The sequence below is a fragment of the Scyliorhinus torazame genome, chromosome 21 (genome assembly GCF_047496885.1).
Source record: "Scyliorhinus torazame isolate Kashiwa2021f chromosome 21, sScyTor2.1, whole genome shotgun sequence".
NCBI classification, from domain to species: domain Eukaryota; kingdom Metazoa; phylum Chordata; class Chondrichthyes; order Carcharhiniformes; family Scyliorhinidae; genus Scyliorhinus; species Scyliorhinus torazame.
This window is the reverse complement of record NC_092727.1, coordinates 6540157-6556993: the sequence shown is the minus strand read 5'-3', so window position 1 is coordinate 6556993 and position 16837 is coordinate 6540157. Positions and strand designations below refer to the sequence as shown.

At 47.9% G+C, this 16837-nt stretch overlaps 1 long non-coding RNA gene across 1 annotated transcript in view; it reads right to left on the bottom strand.

The window, feature by feature from the left end:
- Positions 1 to 16837, bottom strand: part of LOC140398122 (uncharacterized) — a 339545-nt gene that overhangs the window by 229047 nt on the left and 93661 nt on the right. The window contains exon 4 of the long non-coding RNA XR_011937414.1: positions 900 to 944. This is a non-coding gene — a long non-coding RNA (uncharacterized lncRNA). The remainder of the gene's footprint in view (positions 1 to 899; positions 945 to 16837) is intronic.

Sequence of the window (16837 nt, the reverse complement as noted above, 5' to 3'; positions counted from 1 at the left end):
GAACCTTTTTCTATTCTTGCCCAGAGCCATGTGTTGGCAAACCCAACATGTCACAACAACAGTCAAAATATCCAGAATATTAGGAGGAAAAACAAATTGGTGTTACAATTTGTATGTGCTCTACTTTTAATGCACAGGAACCTGTTTGTGTTAATATTGTCATGTGAGAGTACCTTTAAGAAATGGGTGCTTAAGAAATGTACCTTTAAGAAATGGGTGTTTTATCAGTGATGTCAGAGAGTGGGTGGAGCTGGGCTGTCTGTCAGCTTTTTACTTTCGTTTTAGGCTGTTTGCTGCAGGGTGTGTTTTAGTTTCGTTTTCAGTGTTGGAGCTGAGGCCAGACAGAGCAGGTGTACTGTTGATCTCTCTGCCATGAAAAGACTATCTCTTGATCATTTGGTGAATTCAGAATTATAAATGTTTTCAGTAGTGAATGTAAACCTGATGTGCTTCTGTTAAAAGGTGTTTGTTCTGTCTTCTGGATGTTGTTTGGGGAGTTATTAAGCATTACTTAGTGTTGTATTCTTTGGGGGTTGTACTTGAATTGATGGTTGCTAAGATGTTCACTGTATGTTTCAAAAAGGTTAACTTGAGTTCATAGAATAAACATTGTTTTGCTTTAAAAATTATTTTTCCATTTCTGCTGTACCACACCTGTAGAGTGGGCCGTGTGCTCCTCATATCACAATCTATTAAAAGTTGTGGGTCAGGTGAACTCCATGATACACTTTGGGGTTCTCTAAACCCTGGCCCATAACAATATGTAATATTTTAGTGGCTCCATTATATCATTGGCTGAAATGAGCTCTCAGAAAAACTTCAGCCCAGCAGAGAAAATCCAGCCTCTTCCCTCGACAGCTCAGCCTGGGAAGATTTATTCATGGGAATGAAGCACTTACCTCTTAGAAGCTTTGTTTTCTGAATCCAAAGTTCCTTCTTTCTCTCTAAGAGGAAAAAAAAGTTTTGATTAAAAAACCTAAGTTGTAAATCGCCCACCCAACCTGGCCTTGGACCTTAGCGACCAGAAGAGCCCTACGCTTTGTGGAGCTTGAGATCTTAAAAGGAGTTTTTGTCGCGATGTGGGTTTTGCATTTTGTGTCCATCCCTATTTGCCCTCGAGAAGGTGATGGTTGTGGTGATGTGCGTCAATGTAAGTGCATGTAGGCTAACTAGACACTAGAGGGAGCACCAGAAACATCACACACACACTCAGCCAATAGATCAGTTAGATAGGAGACGACCAATGGACATTCACGATACACAAGGAGGTGACACGACCACAGGGGGGCATTACACCAACCCATATATAAAGGACACCACACACATGATCTGCCTCTTTCCAGTGGAGACAGTCAGTGAGAACAGACACAGGGTTGATTCAGTATTACACACACCACGTGGATTGCAGCAACTGGTTACTCAGTCTGGGTAGCTATACTGGGATTAGCAGTAGTGTCAAACCCGAGTAATAGAAGTGTAAATAGTTTAATAAATGTGTTGAAGTTATCTCCACGACTGAACCTTCCTTTGTCAAGTGCACCACAAGGAAGCCGCTTATGTTACACCTACAACATAACAAATCAATGGTGTGTTATCTTCTTGAACAGCTGTAGCACATCTGGGGTAAGTACACCCACAGTGCTGTTAGGAAGGGAGTTCCAGGAATTTGACCCAGTGGACAGTGAATGAACGGTGATATATTTCCAAGTCAGGTGGTAGCATTTGATGCATGAAAAATTAGCCTCAGTGCCTCCTGCAAGGGGAGGAGGAGGTAAAAACAAAGACAGATAAGGCCCCTCTGCTGATCACTCTGCAGTGACTAGCAGAGAGATTGGAGGTTGTGTTTGTTCTCGGTAGCCATGATGTGAAGATGCCGGCGTTGGACTGGGGTGAGCAGAGTAAGAAGTCTTACAACACCAGGTTAAAGTCCAACAGGTTTGTTTCGATGTCACTAGCTTTCGGAGTGCAGCTCCTTCCTCAGGTGAATGAAGAGGTAGGTTCCAGTAACATATATATAGACAAAGTCAAAGATGCCAAACAATGCTTTGAATGCGAGCATTTGCGGGTAATTAAGTCTTTACAGATCCAGAGATAGGGGTAACCCAGGTTAAAGAGGTGTAAATTGTCCCAAGCCAGGACAGTTGGTAGGATTTCGCAAGCCCAGGCCAGATGGTGGGGGATGAATGTAATGCGACATGGTCCCGGTTGAGGCCGCACTCATGTGTGCGGAACTTGGCTATAAGTTTCGGTTCGGTGATTTTGCGTTGGCGCGCGTCCTGAAGGCCGCCTTGGAGAACGCTTACCTGGAAATCAGAGGCTGAATGCCCTTGACGGCTGTAGTGTTCCTCGACTGGACGGGAACATTCCTGCCTAGTGCTTGTCGCGCGATGTCCGTTTAACCGTTGTCGCAGAGTCCTGCAGCGAGACCATGCAGGCGCTGCGACAACGGATGAACGGACATCGTGCGACACTCACCAGGCAGGAATGTTCCCTTCCAGTCGGGGAACACTTCAGCAGTTGAGGGCATTCAGCCTCTGATCTCCGGGTAAGCATTCTCCAAGGCGGCCTTCAGGACGCGCGACAACGCAAATTCGCCGAGCAGAAACTTATAGCCAAGTTCTGCACACATGAGTACGGCCTCAACCGGGACCTTGGATTCATGTCGCATTACATTCATCCCCCACCAGCTGGCCTGCGAAATCCTACCAACTGCCCTGGCTTGGTACAATTCACACCTCTTTAACCTGGGTTACCCCTATCTCTGGATCTGTAAAGGCTTAATTACCTGCAAATGACGCATTCAAAGCATTGTCTGGCAACTTTGACTTTGTCTATATATATGTTACTGGAACCTACCTCTTCATTCACCTGAGGAAGGAGCAGTGCTCCGAAAGCTAGTGTTTGAAACAAACCTGTTGGACTTTAACCTGGTGTTGTAAGACTTCTTACTGTGCCCGGTAGGAGCAGAGAGGGTTAAGGGGCATTTAATAGATGTGTTCAAATCATGAAATATTTTGACACAGTTAATAAGAGTTTCCACTGACAGGAGTAGCAATCATTAACCAGAAGACATAGATTTAAGATAAAGATAATATATTTCTCACGATGAGGGATTTGCAGTGCGTTACTGGTAAGGGGGTTCAGTATTAACTTTTAAAAGGGAATTGAATACTTGAAGAGGAGAAAATGTCAGGAAAGGGTAAGAGAATAATTGGCCGAAGTCTGTCCAATAGCTGGTGCAGGCATAATGGGCTAAATGGCATCTTCTATGCTGCATTAATAGAGTTTTTACAGCACAAAAATAGGCCCTTCGGCCCGATAGCACCTATCCACTCTAATCCCATTTTCCAGCACTTGGCCCATAGCCCTGTATGCTATAGCATTTCAAGTGCTCATAGAATCCCTACAGTGCCGAAAGAGGCCATTTGGCCCATCGACTTTGCACTAACCCTCTGAAAGATCCAAACCCCCACCCTATTCCTGTAACCCCCATTGGCAATTGATCATGGCCAACCCACCTAACCTGCACAGCTTTGGACTGTGGGAGGAAACCAGAGCACCCGGAGCAAACCCACAGGGAGAGAGTGCAAACAGTCACCCGAGGTCGGAATCGAACCCGGGTCCCTGGCGCTGTGAGGCAGCAGTGCTAACTACCCTGCCACTGTCCCCTCATCTAAATGCTTGTTAAATGTTGTGAGCGTTCCCGCGTCTACCACCCTTTAAGGCAGTGGGCGGGTTTTACCGATCCTTCTGTGCGTGTTTTTCGGGGGTGGGGGGGGGAAGCCAGCAGGATCTACCGGTCCCGCCGCTGACAACGGGACTTGGCTTGGACAGCCCCCCTCATCCGTGCGCCGGCGGGGGACCAGAAATCCCCGCCGGTGTGAACAGCCGGTGAATCCCGCCCAGTGAGTTCCAGATTCTCAGCACAATCTGGGTTAAAAAGGTTTTCCTCACATCCCCTCTGAGCCACTGTGGTACTAAACAAAGAACAAGAACCATCCTTCGTTCATGGTCATGCTTGGCTGAGGTTTTGTTTATTCACATCGACCTAATCAGGCAGTGCATTCACGATGATAACAACTCAATGCCTTGATAAAAAAACCTCATCTCTCACCTCTGGCTTATTTACCAATTACTTCAAATCCGTGTCCTCTGAATAATGACCCTCCTGTCTTACGAGTCAGGAATAATTATTTACTTTTGGAAGGTACATCATTAAAGCAGCACGACAACTGCAGTGTCCCTAAACTTGCTTTCACAATGTGATTACGCTGTGACAGTCGGGAAGGCGTTCAGAACCACATGAGTTGATCCAGTGTTATATTGCCGTACAGTGAGGCACTGAAGAAAGAACAATACAGCACGGGAACAGGCCCTTCGGCCCCTCCAAGCCTGTACCGGTCATGATACCAGCCTTGGCCAAAACCCTCAGCACTTCCTTGTGCCGTATCCCTCTATACCCATCCTATCCATGTCTTTGTCGAGATGCCTTTTGAACACCGTTAATGTATCTGCTTCCACAACCTCTCCTGGTAACACGTTCCGGACACTCACCAGCCTCTTGTATAAAAAACCTGCCCCGCACATCTCCTCTAAGCTTTGCCCCAAGGGCCTTAAACCTATGCCCCCGAGTGACTGACCCATCCACCCTGGGAAAGAGTGCCTGCCCATCCACTCTATCCATGCCTCTCATAATCTTGTAGACCTCTATCAAGTCACCCCTCAATGTCCATCATTCTAATGAAAACAGTCCGAGTTTATTCAGCCTCTCAACATTAAAAAAAAAAAATTTAGAGTACCCAATTAATTTTTTCCAATTGAGGGGCAATTTAGCGTGGCCAATCCACCTACCCTGCACATCTTTGGGTTGTGGGGGCGAAACCCACGCAGACACGGGGAGAATGTGCAAACTCCACACGGACAGTGACCCAGAGCCGGGATCGAACCTGGGACCTCGGCACCGTGAGGCTGCAGGGCTAACCCACTGCGTCACCGTGCTGCCCTCTCTCAACATAGTTAACACGGGGCTTCCGGTGGCGGCTATGAAGGAGTAAGTCGCACATTTGGCGGCTCCCGCTCTGGTCGGGCTTTTGGACCTTTTCCCCCGATTTTCTACCGGACTTGATCTGTAAAACTGAAGACAGAGGCAATTGTGTTCTGAATTCCCACATCAGTAAATGGAGAGAAGGACTAGAAGTGCTCGTAAAGGCAGAAACAGAAAGACAGAGAAGGCTTGGGCTGAAGCTGCAGCAGGAGACAGCATGGCGGAGGACCGGACCTCTGGTTTTCGACCCAGCGGTCAACGGAGCAGCTGATGCAAGTTATTCTGGAAGGCTTTGCTAAGCAGAAACGGGACTGCTTGGACCCGATAAAAGAGTCGATTGAGCGGCTGGACCTTAGATTGGACGCCCAACATCGGAAGGTGGAGAAGGCGTTGGCTGAGCAGGAGGAACATCAAACTGCGGTGGAGTTGGAGATGGGGATGCTGAGAGTCCAGCAGAAGAAGCTCCTGGAGAAGGTGGAGGATCTAGAGAATGGGTCCCGCTGGCAGAACTTGAGAATCGTTGGGCTCCCGGAGGGGTCCGAAGGAGCGGACGCTGGGGCATACATCGCAGATATGTTTGAGAAGCTGCTGGGGGATTCTCCCAACCCTTGGAGGTGGACAGGGCTCACCAAGCACTCGCGAGGAAGCCGCGAACGGGAGACCCCCTGAGGGCAATGATGGTGAGATTCCTCAGGTACTTGAATAAGGAGCGCATTCTACAGTGGGCCAAGCAGACACAGAGCTGTAAGTGGGACAATAGTATCCTGCGGGTCTACCAAGACCTGAGTGTGGAGGTGGCCAGGAGAAGAGCAGGCTTCAACCAGATTACGTCAATCCTTTTTGAGAAAAAGGTGAAGTTCGGACTGTTGTACCCGGCCCGCCTCTGGGTCACATACGAGGAACAGCAATTTTATTTTGAGTCGCCTGAGGACGCGCTGAACTTCGTGAAAAGGAAAGGACTGGTGGTGGTGGGCTGAGAACTTTTGAACTTTGCTGCAGCGTTCATGGTTTTTTTTCTTTTTTTTTCTCTGTTCTTTTCGTTTTTCATTTTGTGGAAGCTGTTTGTAATGCCTTCTGGGACCAGTGGCAGAGCTGAATGAGTTCAGGTTTTCATTTGCACTGTTGGGGGATGGAGGTGTGCTTGTTTAGATTTTGTTTTTTTCTCTGTCGGGCTATTTATGAGGGGATTGTTTGATGGTGAAGTATGTTTGTGGGGGGGGGGGGGACAATAGGTGGGAGACTATCCGGCACCAGGGATGGGGGCCACCAAGCTAGCTGGGCGGGCTAGCTCACGGAAGCGCAGTGGGGGGGGGGTGCATATGTTTGGTTTATCAAAGGGGTTGGGTTACAGAGTGTTGTTACTGGGGGGGGGGGGGCAATAGCCCCCCAACTGACAAAGAGTTATTGGACTCAAAACGTTAGCTCTTTTCTCTCCCTACAGATGCTGCCAGACTTGCTGAGATTTTCCAGCCATTTTCTCTTTTGAGCCCCCCAACTAGGCTGATCACCTGGAATGTTCGAGGGTTAAATGGGCCGGTCAAGAGGGCACGTGTGTGCGCGCATCTTAGGGGACTGAAGGCGGACGTGGTAATGTTGCAGGAGACGCACCTTAGAGTGACTGACCAGATTAGATTGACGAAAGGCTGGGTCAGTCAGGTCTTTCACTCGGGACTGGATTCAAAGACTAGAGGGGTCGTGATCCTGATCAATAAGTGGGTGGTGTGTGAGGCGGGTAGAATAGTTTCGGATGTGGGAGGTCAGTACATTATGGTCAGTGGGAAACTGGAGGGGGTGCGGGTGGTATTAGTAAATGTGTATGCGCCAAATTGGGATGATGTGCAGTTTATAAAGAGGATGCTGGGGAAGATACCGGACCTGGACTCGCACAGGTTGGTCATGGGAGGGGACTTCAACACAGTTATTGACCTTGGCTTGGACCGGTCAAGCTCGAAAACGGGCAGGGTGCCAGCGATGGGACGGGAAATAAAAGGGTTCATGGAGCAGGTGGGAGGGGTGCATCCATGGAGATTTGGGCAGCCGAGGGTGAAGGAGTTCTCCTTCTACTCACACGTGCATAAAGTGTACTCCCGGATCGATTTCTTCATTTTGAGCAGGCCTAATTGGCAGGGGTGGTGGACACAGACCATGCTCCGCACTGGGTTGACCCGCAGGTTAGTAAAGACAGTACCCAGCGCCCGCACTGGAGGTTAGATGTGGGACTTTTGGCCGACGAAGGGGTGTGCGAGCGGCTGAGGAAATGTATTCAGAACTCCCTGCAGGTCAATGACATGGGGGAAATTTCAGCAGCGATGGTCTGGGAAGCACTGAAGGCGGTGGTTAGAGGGGAGCTGATCTCGATACGGGCCCATAGGGAGAAGGTGGACAGGGCAGAGATGGACCGACTGGTTAAGGAGATACTACAGATCGATAGGAGGTATGCGGAGATCCCAGAGGCAGGGCTTTTAAGGGAACGGCGGAGGCTACAGGCAGTGTTCAGCTTGTTAACCACACGGAGGGCGGTGGAGCAGCTGAGAAAGGCGAGGGGGGCGATCTATGAGCATGGAGAGAAGGCGAGCAGAATGCTTGCACAGCAGCTTAGAAAGAGGGAGGCAGCCAGGGAGATAGGGACAGTAAATGACGGAGATGGGAACCTGGTTGGAGATTCAGCAGGGGTGAATAAGGCGTTTAGGGATTTCTACAGTAGGCTGTATAGGTTGGAACCCTCTACAGGGCCGGAGGGGATGAGGCACTTCTTGGGGGGGCTGAATTTCCCAAAGGTGGACGGGGAGATGGTAGAACGGCTGGGGGCCATGATCAGGTTGGAAGAGATAGTGGAGGGTCTGAAGGCCATGCAGTCGGGTAAAGCCCTGGGGCCGGACGGGTACCCAGTGGAGTTTTATAAAACGTTCTCTGGGATATTGGGGCTGGTGTTGATGAGGATATTCAATGAGGCAAGGGAAAGAGGGGTGCTGCCCCCAATGTTCTCACAGGCCACGGTTTCGCTGATTCTGAAGCGGGACAAGAATCCGGAGCTGTGTGGGTCCTACAGGCCGATATCCCTGTTGACGTCAAATTGCTGGCCAAAATTTTGTCCTCCAGGATTGAGGATTGTGTTCCGGACGTTATTGGGGAGGACCAGACGGGGTTTGTTAAGGGTAGGCAGTTGGTGGCCAATGTAAGAAGGCTGTTAAATGTGATCATGATGCCCCCGGAAAGTAGGGAGGTGGAGGTAGTGATCACAATGGATGCAGAAAAGGCTTTTAATCGGGTAGAATGGGATTATCTGTGGGAGATACTGGGACGGTTCGGATTTGGGCGGGGCTTAATTGACTGGGTCAGGTTGCTGTATCAGGCTCGTTTGGCAAGTGTACGGACAAATAGGACAACATTGGACTATTTTGGACTGCACCGGAGGATAAGACAGGGATGCCCCCTCTCCCCACTGTTGTTCGCGCTCGTTATAGAGCCGTTGGCAATTGCTCTGAGAGCCTCAAGGGGCTGGAAGGAGCTGGGTCCGGGGGGGGGGGGGGGGGGGGGGGGGGGGGGGGGGGGGGGGTGGAGCACAGAGTCTCGTTCTATGCAGACGACCTGCTTCTGTATGTATCGAACCCATTAGAGGGGATGGAAGAAATCATGAGGATTCTGGGGGAATTTGGCCGGTTTTCGGGTACAAGCTAAATATGGGGAAAAGTGAGATGTTTGCAGTCCAGGCGAGGGGACAAGAGAGGCGATTGGGGGAGCTGCTGTTTAGATTAGTAGGGGGAAGCTTTAGGTACCTGGGCATTCAAGTGGCGCGGGAATGGGACCGGCTGCATAAATTAAATCTGGCCTGGCCAGTAGACCAAATGAAGGACGATTTTCGGAGATCGGAAGCGTTCCCGTTGTCATTAGCTGGGAGGGTGCAGACGGTGAAGATGACGGTCCTCCCGAGATTCCTGTTCGTGTTTCAATGTCTCCCCATCTTTATTCCGCGGTCCTTTTTTAAACGGGTCAACAAACTGATCACTGGCTTTGGCCGGGCAAGACCCCGCGGTAAGGAAGGTAATGCTTGAGTGGAGTCGGGGAGAAGGCGGGCTGGCACTGCAAAATTTTAGTGACTATTACTGGGCGGCGAATATGGCCATGATCAGGAAGTGGGTGGTGGGGGAGGGGTCGGCATGGTAGCGTATGGAGGTGACTTCATGCAAGGACACCAGTTTTGGGGCGTTGGTAACTGCGCCTCTGCCGTTCCCGCCGACATGGTACTCCACCAGCCCCGTGGTGGTGGTGGCCCTGAGAGTCTGGGGGCAATGGAGGAGGCATACAGAGGGAGCATCGATCTGGTCCCCAATCTGTAATAATCACCAGTTTGCCCCGGGAAGTATGGATGGGGGGTTCCGGATATGGCGGAGAGCAGGGATTGAGAGGATGGGGGATATGTTTATAGAGGGGAGCTTTCCGAGTATGAGGGCGCTGGAGAAGTTTGGGTTGGCGAGGGGAAACAAATTCAGGTATCTGCAGGTGCGGGACTTCCTACGTAAACAGGTGTCAACCTTCCCACTCGTACCGCTAAGGGGGGTTCAGGACAGGGTAGTTTCCAGAGGGTGGGTAGGAGAAGGGAGCGTCTCAGACATTTATAAAGAGCTTATGGGGTCGGAGGAGACGCAGCTGAAGCGCAAGTGGGAGGAGGAGCTGGGAGGAGAGATAGAGGATGGTCTATGGGCAGACGCGTTGAGTAGAGTCAACGCGTCCGCAACATGTGCCAGGCTCAGCCTGATACAATTTAAGGTCGTTCACCGGGCTCACATGACAGTGGCCCAGATGAGCAGATTCTTTGGGGTGGAAGACAGGTGTGCAAAATGTGTGGGAGGACCAGCGAACCATGTCCACATGTTCTGGGCATGTCCGAAGCTTAGGGGATTTTGGCAGGGGTTTGCAGATATCATGTCCATGGTGTTATAAACAAGGTTGGCGCTGAGTCCAGAGGTGGCGATTTTCGGGGTGGGTCGGAAGACCTGGGAATCCAGGAGGAGAAAGAGACAGACGTTCTGGCCTTTGCTTCCCTGGTAGCCTGGAGACGGATACTATTAGCATGGGGGTCTCAAAGCCCCCGAAGTCGGAGACCTGGCTATCGGACATGGCTAGCTTTCTCTGTTTGGAGAAAATCAAGTTCGCCTTGAGAGGGTCACTGTTAGGGTTCGCCCGGAGGTGGCAACCGTTCGTCGACGTCTTTGTGGAAAATTAATCGGCAGCACAAGGGGGGGGGGGGGGGTTAGTTTAGCTTAGAGTTGGGGGTTAATAAAGGTGGGACCTGTAAGGGAGGGAGACGGCTTTTGCGCTATGTTTATAGTTTCATGTACATTGTTTATTGTGTTGTTGTTATAATACCAAAAAATACCTCAATAAAATGTTTATTGGAAAAAAAACATAGCTAACACTCTCAAGACCAGGCAACATCCTGATCAAACTCCTCTGCACCCTCTCCAAAGCCTCCACATTCATCTGGTCATGTGGCGACCAGAATAGTGCGCAATATTCCAAGTGCGGTCTTACCGAGGTTCTAATCAACTGTAGCGTGACTTGCCAGTTTTTATACTTGATGCCCCATCCAATGAAGGCAAGCATTCCGTATGCTTTCTTGACTACCTTGTCCACTTGTGTTGCCACTTTCAAAGATCTGTGGACCTGCACGCCCAGATTTCTGAGTACTGCTACAACTGTGAGCTCCCTGGGAAAAATCAGTCCTGAACTTCTTTCTCCTGAATATTATCCAGTAGTTGCTGATCGAATTTTGCATATGTAATCTCAGGGGTGAGGTCTATGTGTGATGCTGTCCATGGTTCACACTCAATGTCATGGCTCATACAGGAAGAATGGCCATTCGGGTGTCGCTCCTGCCTACTTGTGGTTGAAGTTCCACAAGCACCAAAACAGATTATTTGGTCATTTTATCATTGCTATTGGCTGCATCTTACTGCGCACAAACTGATTGTCACATTTCTTACATTATACTCACTTTAAAAATACTTTACTGGCTGTCAAACAAAATAAGTGCAACGTGGTCTTTCTTTTTTTGCCTCAGAGCTGCCATTGGGCGAAGTATGCCCTCACAATAAATCAGCGCCTCGCGGAGAGGTGAGTGATATACTGGGGGGAGAACATTTTAAAAGGGGGCGGTAGGGTTCTAGTTCAATGGGAGCCATTAGCTCCCCACCATAGTTGATCCTGTAACTGGAGGAGTTGCTACGCGGATGATAGATCGGAAAACATGCAGATGATATTTGATCTTTCCTCAACAAAGTTAATGGAGAATTACAATGAAATCCAGCAACTAATCACATGGCGTATAGGACAGGTGGCATTCCTTTGTAATCAAGCGTTTTGTTTTATTCGTCCCTCCCAACTGGTTTTCTATATAGCCGTGACGAGACCACACTTAACGAGACATAGTGAAAGGATATGGAGGCACCAAAGATCCAAAACAGATTTACTGGAAGGATACCAGACTGAGAGGTTATACTTATTTGGAAAGATTAAACCAGCTGGGGTTTCGTTCTCTGGCAAAACAATGTGGAGAAGTGACCTGTTAGAAGTCTTTATGGCACTTAAATAGCATTTTTGTTTCTAAATTTAGAGTACCCAATTCATTTTTTCCAGTTAAGGGGCAATTTCACGTGTCCAATCCACCTACCCTGCACAGCTTTGGGTTGTGGGGGCGAGACCCACGCAAACACGGAGAGAATGTACAAACTCCACACGGACAGTGACCCAGAGCCGGGATTGAACCTGGGACCTCGCCGCCGTGAGGCAGCAGGGCTAACCACTGCGCCACCGTGCGGCCTGTTAAATAGCTTTTTAGGGCAGACAAGGAGATGTTTCCATTTGCGGGTGAGACCAGATTAGGGCCAAAAATACAATAGGTGAATTGGACATTCTGAATCAAACAGGTGCCGGAGTGTGGCGACGTGGGGATTTTCACAGTAACGTCATTGCAGTGTTAATGTCAGCCTACTTGTGACACTAATAAAGATTATTATTATTAAATTCAACAGAGAATTCAGAAGAAACTCCTTTACCCAGAGAACTGAGAATTTGGAACTTGCTGATTATCACAGGCAGTGGTTGAGGTGGATAGTGCAGGCATATTTAAGAGCAAGCTGCATGATAGAGCAAGCACATGAGAGAGAAATGATGTGGAGATGCCGGCGTTGGACTGGGGTGAGCACAGTACGAAGTCTTACAACACCAGGTTAAAGTCCAACAGGTTTGTTTCGATGTCACTAGCTTTCGGAGCGCTGTTCCTTCCTCCTTCCTTCACCTGAGGAAGGAGCAGCGCTCCGAAAGCTAGTGACATCGAAACAAACCTGTTGGACTTTAACCTGGTGTTGTAAGACTTCGTAATGAGAGAGAAAGGAATAGAAGGCTATGCTGACAGGGTGAGATGGGAGGAGGCTCATATGCAGTCTAACCACTGGGAAGGCCAGTTGGAGCAAATGGCCTCCCTCTGTGCTGAAAAATACTTTGTAATCAAGCCAGCTACTTATTCTAGACAAGGGAGTTTTCCTCTATCAGTCCCTCTGAGCTTTATCACTGAAGACTGACACACTGCAGACTCTCGCTCTGATTAATTTGGAGATCTCTTTGGTTAGCTGTACTTAACAGCAAACGTTCTCATTCTGGTCAGAGCTGGCATTGAATAAAATGTCATCTAGCTGTCAAATAGCTGTCAGAGTGTAATCCTGCTGTGTGCACACTGGTCTCCCCAGGTTGCTGGAGCAGCAGCATTAATATTGCATTGGACTGTATGTTGCAATGGCGTCTGTGTACATGCTAGATCTGAGATTAGACATGGCTGAGATCAGGAAACAGCCACAGTGGTACCCCTTCTCTTAAATGACAAGATGCAGTTTCAGGTACAGTTACTCATCCACTCAGGTGTATAAATTGTACATTTCTGATTTTTTTTTAATCCCTTAAGCAGTCATATGACATCATTCCTTCGGGTTCAAGTTACGAAGCACTGTCATCCATTTTTCCTCTTCTGGACTCAGAGCCAACAGGTGCCAGCTCCCCTCCGACCTGTGTCAAGAGGCCAGTATGGTTTTGGGTGAGGGTGGGGTCATTTTGGTGGTAAAGCCCTCTTCCCAGCATGCACAGGTGTTCCTCTAGGCAAGGGGCAATATTTAGCCGAGGGAACCAGGGGAAATTCTTTTCTACCTGGCATAGGAAGACTGAGACCCATTGCAACATCTCTACTAGGGATGAAGTCAGATAATACAGCATGGAACTCTTGTATGCCCAACGGGTCATCGGGAGAGGAGTGGGATCATGCCACGGTTTTTTGTTCCTCTCCAAGTGCCCTAATGCTGAGATCATGGTTCTTTTCTTACAGATTTTTCGAGAAGGCTTCGTACCATGTCTGATCCCTTTTAGTTTCTTCCTCAGCTTCAGCCCCGGAATCATACAACATCTTGCAGTTATATCTTACCTTTAAAGTAATAAAAATGTTGCAAAGGGTGTCATAGGAGGATTATCGAATAAAATTTGATACCGATCCACATGAATTACATCGGATATATGTTCCGAAACAGGCCATTTGCCCAACCAGACCATGTTGGCATGGTTTTCCCTCTCGAGCCTCCTCCCATCTAATGTCATCTAAATCTCAATTGTAACCATTTATTCCCTTCTCCCTAATGTGCTTGTCTAGTTTCCCCTAAATGCCGAGACACTATTTGCATCAATCACTCCATGTCGTAGCAAGCTCCACATTCTCATCACTCTTTGGGTGAAGGAGTTTCATATGAATTCCTTATTGGATTTCTTGGTGACTATTTTATATTGACGGCCTCCAGTGATGCTCTTCCCCAGAAGAGGAAACATTCTCTCTGTATCCACTCCATCAAAACCTTTCAGAATTTTAAAGACCTCCATTAGGTCCACAAAGAGATATTAGGAGATGGCCAAAAACTTTGTCAGAAAGGTAGGTTTTAAGGAACATATTAAAGTAAAAGTGGAGAGGTTTAGGGAGGAAATTCCAGAGCTTTGGGCTTCAGAAACTGACAATAGTGGAATATCATAGAATCTCCACAGTGCAGAAGGAGGCCAATCGGCCTATCGAGTCTGCACTGGTCCTCCAAAACAGCACACCACCTACGTCCATGCCCCACCCTATCTCAGTACCCCACCTAACCCCGTACATCCCTGGATACTAAGGGATAATTTTATCATGGCCAAGCCACCTAACCTGCACATCTTTGGACTGTGGGAGGAAACTGGAGCACCCGGAGGAAACCCACACAAACATGGGGAGAAAGTGCAAACTCTGCACAGATAATGACCCGTGGCTGGAACTGAACCCGGGTCCCTGACGCTGTGCCGCCCTCGAATGATGAAGAAGCTATAATTGGCGAAGGAGCAATCTCGGAGGTTTCAAAGAAAAGGAAGGGCGAAGAGACAAATATTCAAATTGTGTTAGTGACAGACTAGGAGCCAATGTAGGCCAGGAAATGCAGAAGCTGACGGTTGAATGGAACTTGGTGCCAGTTGGGATACAGCAAGCAGGTTTTTGGAATGGCTCAAGTTTATTCAGGGACCCACCCCTGGCCCCTTCCCAACCTGCTGCAGGGTAAAGCTTCTTTCATGTGTCACGTCTAAATTAAATCTGAAGCTCCTTCTTCATAAATCAGTTCAATGCACCCAGTAAATCACCATTTGAAACACACTTGCCAACACATTCGTCCACACCAGCCTTTATCTGCAATCAATAGGAGTCAACCATTCGAGAACTTAGATGGCATTTCCAGCATTCAAAGCGCAGACATTAGAGGCCAATTTTGGTCACCCCCAACAAAACTTTCCTACAAATATCTCATAAAATGTAACGGTTAACATTAGAGTTAATCCCAACTCTGAAGAATGTTTCAATTCTGATTAAACCAATCTGCCAGGAAGTGTATTATTTCAATTGGATTCCTATAATATTTGGATGAAAGGGAAAATTTGGGAGTTCCTGTAACCCAATCGTCACTCAGTCAACTTCTCTAAAAAGAAACAGAAATCTGAAAACCACAGAAAAATTCAAACAGGAGCAATGTTTGCCGTTTGATGTTTAGCAGCAAGACTACTACGACTCCTAAACTCCCTTTCAGCAGAGTTGTGACTAATTCAACACAATTCATACAAGTTAGTCTGGCACCTATTTTCCACTTCCTATGTGGAGCTCCGGTTGGGGTCAGCTCTCTCGGAGATTGGCCGCGCTGTCTAAGACGGAGATATCCCTAGAGAGTTGCTCCGACAAGCAGGATGAAAAAACTTCAATGACAAGGAGAAGATTTTTTTACTTAGAATGTGATAAGCTGACACAGTGAGAAGGGGAAAAGAGAGCAATGCTTTCAGGGATGATGAGTATAGTAAGGTAGATAGATTGGAGGAGCAGGGCTTGTTCTCCTTAGGGCAGAGCAGGCTGACACGTAATTTGGTAGAGGTGTTCAAAATTATGCAACATTTTGATGATGTAAATAAAGAGAAATTGGTTCCAATGGTTGATAACCAGAGAACATAGGTTCAAAGGTAATTGGCAAAACAACTGGAGGCAGCACTAGAAAATGCCTTTGAACACAAAGCGTAGTTAGGATTTGGAGTGTGCTGCCTGACAGGGCGTTGGACATAGAGTCAATAATGGCCTTCAGAAGGGAATCAGGTAAATACTTGAAGAAGATAAATTTCTCGGGAAATTGGGGAAGAAGGGGGGAGTGGGACTATTGGGCTGCTCTTCAAAATGGCCTCCTTTGTACTGTACTATTCTGTGATTCTGTAAGCCTTTAATGAGCATTGTCCTATAAGAGGCTGTCATGGGCTGATTACAACAGGAACATGAGGTCATGAAGTATTATTCAATATATCAGCATTCAGAACGGCTTATGGAGATTAAAACCGGAATGTAAAAGAACATCGCAGCCCAGTGCCCACTATGAATCTGATATGTCTCATATCCGGCCCCATTACTCAATAGCCACACTTATTCTTTTATTCTTTGTTTAGGGCCTATTAAAGTGGCCAGAACCAACAGCAATTTGTATTTCCTTCAAAAGCAAGAGATCCTAAAAGACTATTTTGAAGAATACCTGGGCAGTTCTCCCCAGTGTCCTGCCCAATATTATCGCTCAGCCAATGTCAGTAAAACAGTTGATGTAGTCCTTTATCACGTTGCTACTTGTTGGAGCTTACTGTGCAAAAACTAGCTGCCGCAAACTCTAAATTACAACGGTTAAAAAATAGTTAATTAGCTGTAAAGTTCCTTTGCAATATGGAAAGGTTGTGAAAGTCACTATGGAAACGTCTGAATAAATAGTTTTCTTTCTCAGTTTCCTCAGCAGTTAGAATCAGCCAGCGTTTTCACTTTTATTCAATACCCTTTGTGTGCACATTTGATTATTCAATAAGATTTTCAAAATATATTAATTCTTGGAATGTCTGTGTCACTGGCAAGGCCAGCATTTATTGCCCACTCCAACTGCCCTGTGAGAGGGTGGTGGTGAGCCCCCTTCTTGAACTGCTGCATTCCTTGTGGTGTAGGTACACCCACAGTGCTGTTAGGGAGGGAGATCCTGGATTTTGACCCAGCGACAGTGAAGGAACGGCGAGTCGGGTTGATGGGCAGCTTGGAGGGGAACCTTGAAATAATGGAGTTCCTTTGCACCTGCTGTCTTTACCTTATCGGCATTGGAGGTCACAGGTGCGGGAGGGGCTCCATGAGACACTGGCCCGCACAAAGTTTGGCTATGATGCCTCCCCAATTAACCAGCCCACAAC